This window comes from Nicotiana sylvestris, chromosome 11 (genome assembly GCF_000393655.2).
Source record: "Nicotiana sylvestris chromosome 11, ASM39365v2, whole genome shotgun sequence".
Classification (NCBI taxonomy): Eukaryota; Viridiplantae; Streptophyta; class Magnoliopsida; order Solanales; family Solanaceae; genus Nicotiana; species Nicotiana sylvestris.
In genome coordinates this window covers 1,174,399-1,184,034 of record NC_091067.1, presented here as the reverse complement: position 1 = coordinate 1,184,034, position 9,636 = coordinate 1,174,399, and positions in this window count along the sequence as shown.

Sequence of the window (9,636 nt, the reverse complement as noted above, 5' to 3'; positions counted from 1 at the left end):
TCATCATTGGTAGTGTACAAAGGTTTTAGAATTGGATTCTGTTTGATATGAGGTTTATTACCGGTATTGGGCTATTTTGAGCAGCCACTGTGATTAGAAATCATTGCTATGAGTAATTGAGTTATATGGTATGTCATGTAATTACATCTTGTGTTATGATTACGGTTTGATGCAGGTTGTTCAGAATTATACAATGTGTAGAGGTCCGAATCTTGTAGGAAACTCCGGATGTTGGAAAATTAGATTCCAAGGTTTATGGGCTAAGGTTGAATTAATGATCTTCAGTTATGTTGTACTGATGGGCCTATATGGAATAGGTGACGAGGGATCACCCTCGAGTATGGGAATGGTAAGGTTACACGGTGATCTGGCGGCTTAAGAACAACTCTGGACATGTTTGAGGACGAACGTATGTTTAAGTAGGGGAGGATGTAACGACCCGACCAGTCATTTTGAGCATCTGTACTTCCCTCAGTAGTTTACGGGCATGAGTAGCTCAGTATAATGTATTATGACTTATGTGAATCATCAGTTTGGGGTTTCAGGTTATTCGGAATCGATTTGGAAGAATGAATTTTATGGTTTAAGCTTTAAGTTAGACGAGTTGACCAAGTTTGACTTTTTAGTATTTGACCTCGGATTGGAGCTTTGATGATATCGGATTTGGATTGTGGTTCCTGAAATTTAAATAGATTCTTTATGTCATTTGGGACTTGTATGCAAAAATTTGAGTTCATTGCAAGTGATTCAATAAGGTTCGGCACGAGTTTTCAAAGTTGAAAGATTCAAAGTTCATTTAGTTCGATTTGGGGTGTGATTCATGTTTTTGATGTTGAATGCATGATTTGAGGCCTCGAATAGGTCCGTGTTATGTTATGGGACTTGTTGGTATGTTCGGACGAGGTTCCGAGAGGCTCGGGTGAGTTTCAGATAGGTTTGGGTTGTATTGCGCTCATTTTTCTTATGTTTCGGCGTCGTTTCTTCAAGCATAAATGGTATCACATTAAACAAATGATCTCCGGTTTCTGTTTTTATTGAAGCATTAGATCCGTATCATAATTATGGAGCCATAGCAAAAAGAATCATCGAATTTGAGCATCGTATGAGGAGTTTACAGTCATTTTACTAATAATTGGGTTGTTAGATTTTTCATATTATTTAAGAAATTGTCACTGAATTCGTATTTAAAAATATGCACTATTTGCAAATATTGAAACCGACATATCTCCTTTGTTATAAGGTCAAATGGAGTGATTCAAAAGTCTAAATTGACTAAAATTTCACAAGGAACCCATTAGAGGCATCAAAAGCAAGTTTTGGGATCATTTGGCATGAGAAACGAGGCAGAATATCTGGCAGAAAAATATATAAAATAAGGGTTTATTCATTTGGTCATATTTTGAGGGGGGATCTCGGATTTGGGCGATTTTCACCATATGGATTGGGGTAAGTATTTTCTACTCGCTTTTGATTATATTTTATGAATCCATATTCGTTGTTGGCATTTGATTGATGATTTCAAAGTGAAATTTGGGGAGTTTTGCCTAAAGTTTCATAATATGAATTTTTGAGTTTGAATTGGAATCGGAATTGAGTGAAACTAGTATAGTTGGACTCGTAATTGAATGAGTTGTTAGATTTTGTGAGTTTTGTCGGGTTCCTAGATGCGGGCCCGGTGTGATTTGTTTTTACCAGATTTGGGATTCGAATTAGTATTCGATATTTATCAATTGTAATTGATTCCTTGGGCTTTATATGATGTATTTGAGTTGTTTTTGGCTAGTTTTGAGTTGTTCAGAGGTCTCTACGCGTGAGATGGCATTCTTGGAGCATCGCTTGGCTTGCTCGGCATCTAGAATTGGCTTGTTTGAGATAAGTAACTCTTTTAAACTTAGTGCTGAGAGTATGAAACCCCGAATTATGTGCTATGTGATTGGTGTTGAGGCGACGCACATGCTAGGTGACGGGAGTGTGGGTGTGCACCTTGTGAATTGTGACTCCGTTGTTTCCCTAGCACTGTTTTAGTGGCTCTAGTTTGTTGATATATGTGTTTTCACCATGTAATTAATTAATTTAGCTGTCAATCATGCTAGATATCATATTTAGGTTTTGTGCTAATAATTTTAGGACCCATAGTGGTCGTTTCTTGCTGTCACCTCACTGATTTCATTGATATTTCGTACTCAGTCATAATCATGCATTCATATCATATCTCAGTCTTAATTGTTATTTATTGATACATCATATCATTGTTGTCGGCTAGTTTCATGACATTGAGGGCCCGAGAGACTGGAAAGATTGATGACTGAGTGAGGTCGAGGGCCTGATTGTGAGGATATTTATGGGATCGGGTTGCACGTCGTAGCATGTGTTTATTGGCTTATGCCTGAATGAGGCCGAGGGCTTGATTGTGAGAATATTTGTGGGATCGGTTGCACGCCGTAGCATGATTTATTTATTTATGCCTAAGTGAGGCCGAGGGCTTGTTATTCCATGATTGGCTTGTTATAGCGCTTGGGCTAAAAGAGTCCATCCAGAGTCTGCACACCCCCAATGAGCGCAGGTACCTACTGAGTGCGAGTGCCAAGTGATTGGGAGGATTGAGTGACTGTGAGGACTGTGTGGCTGTGAGGACTGAGTGACTGGGAGGACTAAGTGAATTGATACACTGAGAGTATACATATGGTTTCATTACTGAGTTGCATCGCATTTGACATGCACATAACATACAGGCATAGAGATGCATTTTCCTCATGTTGTACGGTATCATGTCATTCATGAATTTTTACACACATTGATATGTGGGCCTAGAGAGGTATTTCACACATGCTATCTAGAAAAAAATGAAATATCATATTTACCGTCGAAAGGATTTTTGGGAAAACTCGCAGTTTTCAAACTTACTCATAATTTTGACGATTTCGGTAACGAATTGGGTTTTCACTGGTATACTTAAAAAGCGAAACTGTTTTTCGGAAAAACTATGAAAAGGCTGAGTATTTTATCTCTGAGTTACTTCCTTATTTATATGCTCTATGTTGTTATAAATTGTTGTTGGTTATTGGTGTTGGACCCGACCTATGTTCCAGCTCGTCACTGCTTTCAACCTAAGTTTAGATTATTACTTATTGAGTACATGGAGTCAGTTGTACTCATACTACACTTCCTGCACATTACATGTATATTTCAGATGTCGGTATTGTTGTGTTCGAGGGAAGCTGAATTAGAATATGTACCTGCGTCGCTGTTGTAGCTGCCTCTTGTTCATGGAGCATTAAAATTATAACTCTGTTTAAGTATTTTTCAAACATATGATGTATTTACTTCATATCAACTTTGTAAACTCTATTCTTAGAAGCTCATGATTTGTACTATCAGTCCTTGGGAAATGTATAAGATTCAAATAATTCCTATTAATTAACTATCTTATTAACATTTTTGGAATTGTATAGTTATTAGTTAGCTTACCTAGCGGATTGGATTAGGTTCCATCACGACTAGTAAATTTTGGTCGTAACAATTTTCCTATCTTTTTTTCTTTCACTTTGTGACACTAACTACTGTAAATCCGTGTTGCATAAGAAAAAATGCTCTTTATCAAAAATATTATTCATATAACTCAAATTGAGATTTCTAATTAAGATGAAAGATCCTACCCATCTTACCACACTCATTAATAATGGATCTTGAGTTTTTGACTAGCATTTTCAAGAGGTGACCCCCATTTTTTTTTGGGGGGGGGGGCCGGGGGGCGCTTGAAAATTGTGAGTACTGTTAGGACCGTAAAAAGCAGGTGTCATGCGGAAGCTAGCAAAACAAACCTTGAACGATGATAAATCATACAACAAAGAAGAAATATACCAAAAGAGACACAAACATTTAACGTGGTTCGGTCAACTGACCTACGTCCATAACGGAGATGAGCAATCCACTATTTAAAAAGAGAGTACAAAATATCGAGAGAACAACCTCACGAAGAGGCAAACACAAGTGACACACTAACACTTGTCCCGTAAAGTTCTCCCCCTAAACACTACTCTCAAGTCCCTATGGCTACATTGTGGATGTTGCTGAATGAGAAGGACGGATCCTCAATTTATAGAAGTCCAAACCTTTTCCTACAAGAAAAAGGACTAGCCAAGTATAGGAGAATTATAATTTCCTTCTACAAAAAGGAAAATACAATTAAGGTAATTATATTGTCCTTTCCTTCAATAAATAGGAAAACCAAATATGGTAAGAAAATTATGGCAAACACCTAACAATTCTCCCCCTTGGCCGAAATTTTCTGACAAAATAAACTTGATCCACCTTCTTCACATAGCCTTCAACAGATTGCATCTCCAAATCTCCACCACAAAGTTTGTCTCAACGTGCGTAGCACACCGGTCAAATTTCTCAGACAAAAATCACGATTATCGTCAAATATGTTGCGGCTAGAACTGAACCCGCCAAGATGAACCCATCTTGAACCTCGCTCTGATACCACTTGTTAGGACCGTAAAAAGCAGGTGTCATGCGGAAGCTAGCAAAGCAAACCTTGAACGACGATAAATCATACAATAAAGGAGAAATATACCAAAAGAGACACAAACATTCAACGTGATTCGGTCAACTGACTTACGTACACAACGGAGATGAGCAATCCACTATATAAAAAGAGAGTACAAAATATCGAGAGAACAACCTCACGAAGAGGAAAACACAAGTGACACACTAACACTTGCCCCGTAAAGTTCTCCCCCTAAACACTACTCTCAAGTCCCTATGGCTACATTGTGGATGTTGCTGAATGAGAAGGACGGATCCTCAATTTATAGAAGTCCAAACCTTTTCCTACAAGAAAAAGGACTAGCCAAGTATAGGAGAACTATAATTTCCTTCTACAAAAAGAAAAATACAATTAAGGTAATTATATTGCCCTTTCCTTCAATAAATAGGAAACCCAAATATGGTAAGAAAATTATGGCAAACACCTAACAATTTTTAAAATTTGATGTTCTTTATCTTCTTTATTTTCGGGTTTGCCTCTTCCTCGACATAACAAGTTCCTCTCTATAAGAAAAAAAAACGTTCTTTATAATAATAAAAAATTATTCACAGAACTCAAATCGTAATTAAATATAGTTTAATATCTCAATTTAAACTACTAATAGAATTTGTTGTTATACGAATCTTCGAAATCTATTTTATTCTGTTTAAATGTAGTTTTTTTAATTAAAGTCCTTTAATCTTGACATTTGTGTTACACATTCCATCCTCAAAAGTTAAAAAAAAAACATTATTTGGCTCATTTAAAAGAACTAACTAAATACTGCCAAGCCAACCACTTAAACTTTAAAATAACCCGTCAATATATAATATATGTATAATTTATAATATATATATATATAGCGGTTAGGAAAAAATAATGAATCCTGACTATTTGTGTAAAGATCGCTGTATTTGTACTTTTAATGTAGAAATGTAGAAGAATTAACCCAAATAGCCGCTCACCTAATCTCTTAAACTAAAAATAATCTGATGATATATAATATATGTATAATTCAAATATAATATGTGTATAACTATGTATAATCTCTCTCTCTCTATATATATATATATATAAAGTAAACAGTGAATCTGACCGGCTATTTACGTAACAAACCCTTTAATGTATGTTAATCTTGCTACATTTAATATATTAACATATATAGAACAGATTTGTTGTTTCAAATATGGCAATTGTTTAAAATATATTCTTTAAATTCCACATTATAGGATAGCAGTAATATAATTCAAGATTATCAATATTTTATCTATATATATATTTAAAAGCAGAACCATCATATCAAACCACACAAACATAAACTGAGAACAAACAATTCAGTCAAAAATGGCAAAGAAAACTGAGGCCAATATTATTCAATGATGGCAATATTAATATTGCTAATGTTGATTTTTACTTCACAAGTATCATGTGATTTGGATCAAAAATATTTTAGGGATTGTATTCGTACATGTTTTCAAAATCCTGGATATTACATATCCTGTGGAATAGGTTGCTCGCATAATTCTCCCAATAATTCTTTATCTCCAATGCACTACCAATCTTGGTTGTTCAATTCAAAAGTGTGCAAGTTTATTCAAAGGTACCTTCTTGTTCTAACTTCTTTTCGCTTGTTTACATTTTAAGGAATTTTTTATAGTTTCTTTATACAAATAAAGATAGCTTGATGCATAAAGTATTTTACATTCACGTAGGTTTGGGGAAGGGTCACACCCCAAAGAGTGATATAGGCAGTCTAACCTAATGCAAGCATTAATGGCTACTTCCACTGCTCGAATTCTTCACATATAAGCCACACGGAGATAAATAGTCAGTCGGATTTATTATTTACTTACCTTTTCTTTAGCCGGTATTTGTAGATTATACATTAATAGTCAGTTAGATCTCTCTCTGAGTGACAGGAAGAAACTTCTCCAGAAATAGTTGAGAATACAGATCCCAAGTCAAAGCTGGTGACCCAACTGGTCTAGCCAAACAATAATCTCTCCAACAAGTATTGGCGGATCTAGACAAGCGAAAAGTAGCAAAGTCGATCTCACTGGTCTCCACTATCCCCATGTTCCTGAGAACCTCATGACAGCTGTCTAGATAATCCTGGGGATCCTCGGAGGAAGCACCGTTGAAGTTAGTAGTGAAGAGCTTGGTAAAACTTTCCAATCTCCACAAAGCATCGACAGACATAGCTGCTCCATCACCGGCATGTGCTACTACTCGACTGAAGAAGCGGTATGTGACCTCGCCATTAGCGAAAGGACAAAAGTAGAGGTTTCAATTTAGCATTGAGAGAACAAAATCGCACGACAGAGCAGAATAGAAGTGAAACTTTTCCTAACTCTGTAGTCTCTGGGGATAAATACAGACTTCTCTGTATCGATCCCTCAGACTCTACTAAGCTTGTATGTGAATTGTGAGACCTATGTAACCTAGAACTCTGATACCAACTTGTCACGACCCGGTTTACCCACCCTCAGGAGTCGTGATGTCGCCTACTAGTGAAAGCTAGGCAAGCCAACCAACTGAATTATTTACCTTATTTTCATTCCAAATCTGTTAACAATTAAGCACTAACAGTTAATAATCAAATAAATTTAATAAGCGAAAGATCTAATTTCAAGTTTTAATAACACTGCTAATACCATTCCATAACAAATCTACCCAAGATTGGTGTCACAACTTCACAGACTGTCTAAGAGTACAACAATTAAAGGTATAAAAGAAATAATACAACATTGTCTCTAGGAATGCAAAAGAAATAGGAATAATAGATATGAGGAGACGCCAAGGCCTGCGAACGCTTGCAGGACTACCTCGGGTCGCCTGATGAACAAGAAACAGCAATCTCACTGCGGGCCAAAGTCTACAGCACTGGGATCTGCACAAAAGAGTGTAGAGTGTAGTATCAGCACAATCGACCCCATATGTTGGTAAGTGCCTGGCCTAACCCGGCGAAGCAGTCACGAGGCTAGGACCAGACTATCAACTAAACATGTGCAGTTACATTATATACAGCGGAAAATAAAACAGAAATAAACAATTCAAGATGGGAGAGGGGCATGTTGTGGGGGAATATCATTTATCAAAAGTAATTCGAGAGAAAAGCATAAAGACAATTTAGAATTCACAGCAAAAGAATAAGGAAATCGTAACCAACCAATAAACACTTTTTATTATCTACTGTTGCGGCGCGCAACCCGATCCAAAACATAAAAATACTGTTGCGGTGTGCAACCCGATGCATATCATCTATCACTGTTGCGGCATGCAACCCGATCTAATTATATTGTTGTTGTGGCGTGCAACCCGATCCAATTATATTGTTGTTGCGGCATGCAACCCGATCCAATTATATTGTTGTTGCGGCGTGCAACCCGATCCAATCATAATATTGTTGCGGCGTGCAACCCGATCCAAATATAATAGTGTTGCGGCATGCAACCCGATCCAAATATAATATATTTGCGGCGTGCAACCCGATTCAAATATACAATTCAACCCCAATCATAAAGGAGCCCTGACAAGGGAACAACAATATCCTAGCAAGGGAATCAATAACATCATAATAAAATCAAGTAACAACAGAAAAATCGTAAATAAACGTAAAGGACAACATAACTCAATTATCAGTAAGATTCAAGAAAATCAAGGACAAGTCCACGGAATCACCCTTCGTACTTTAACACTCTCTTACCAAAACATTAATCAAAAGAAATAAGGGCAAGGAAATAAATCAAATCACAATAAAATCCCGGCAAGGGAACAACAGTAGAACAATCGAATCACGGCGAGGAAACAATATAAAAAATCCTCTTCTCTTTTCCTTTTCATATTTACTTCACTACTCACTTCACAACTTGAGCCAATGCTCTATAAGGTTCAATTGCCAATTATACTTCCACAATTCATTTTACAACTTGAGTCGACGCTCTTCAATATTCAAGTACCAATATTACTTCCACAAGCCTTGCTCAACAATAGAAATCATCACAAAAGGCATGAACAATACAAACGGAGTCACATTAATCATAGTATAAGACTCACGGTCATGCTTGACACCAACGTATAGATACTCGTCACCATACCTATACGTCGTACTCAACAAATAACATGTAGCAAATAGGACACAACTCCTAATCCCTCAAGCTAAGGTTAGACCAAACACTTAACTCGATGCCACGAACACAATTCAAGCCTCAACTATCGCTTTACCTCTTAATTCCACCACCAACCCGCTCGTATCTAGCCACAAGTTACTTAATTATATTAATAAATACTTAATGAATCAATTCTAATGCTTGGAAATAAGTTTCTAATGTTTTTTCCCAAAAGGTCAAAAATCGACCCTAGACCCGCTTGGTCCAAACCCGAAATTCGGACCGAAACCCTATTACCCATTCACCCCCGAGCCTGGATATATAATTGATTATGGAATCCGACCTTAATGTAAGGTCTAAATCCCCAAATTTTAATATTCTTAGGTTTTACCCAAAATTCCCAATTCCACCATGAAAACCCTAAATTTTAGGATGAAATATTGTAAAAAGAAGTTAAGGAGTAAAGAAAATGAGTTAAAAATCACTTACTAATGTTTTGGAGAAGAAAGGTTGTTTGAAAAATTGCCTCTTATGTTTTTGGGGTTTTGAAAAATGAAAAATAACTGAAAATCCTGTTTAAATATACCCCTCTCAGATCTCCTGTGCGGACCGCACAAAATCGAGTGCGGACGCACAGCTCTCCATGTGGACTACAGTAACATGCTTTAGTATTTTGGCCATAGATTTCTCTACAGATGTCCAAATTGTGATCTCTTTACCTTTTTGGAAACTATACACGAAGGGCTACAATTTTCGTTTTTAAATCATCTCACAATTCCTTGTAAATCAAAAGATATAGGCTTCCGAAGTCGGACCAGTGAACCTGTTCGGACCGCACAAAATCGAGTGTGGCCGCATAGCCCCCACCGTGGACAGCACTAAAACCAATGCGGTCAGCACTGGCGGGTTCAGAGATTTGCACTTCTCTGAACCTGCAACATCCATGTTTCAAGCCCAAGGCATCCCGGAACTTACCCGAAACTCACTCGAGCTCTC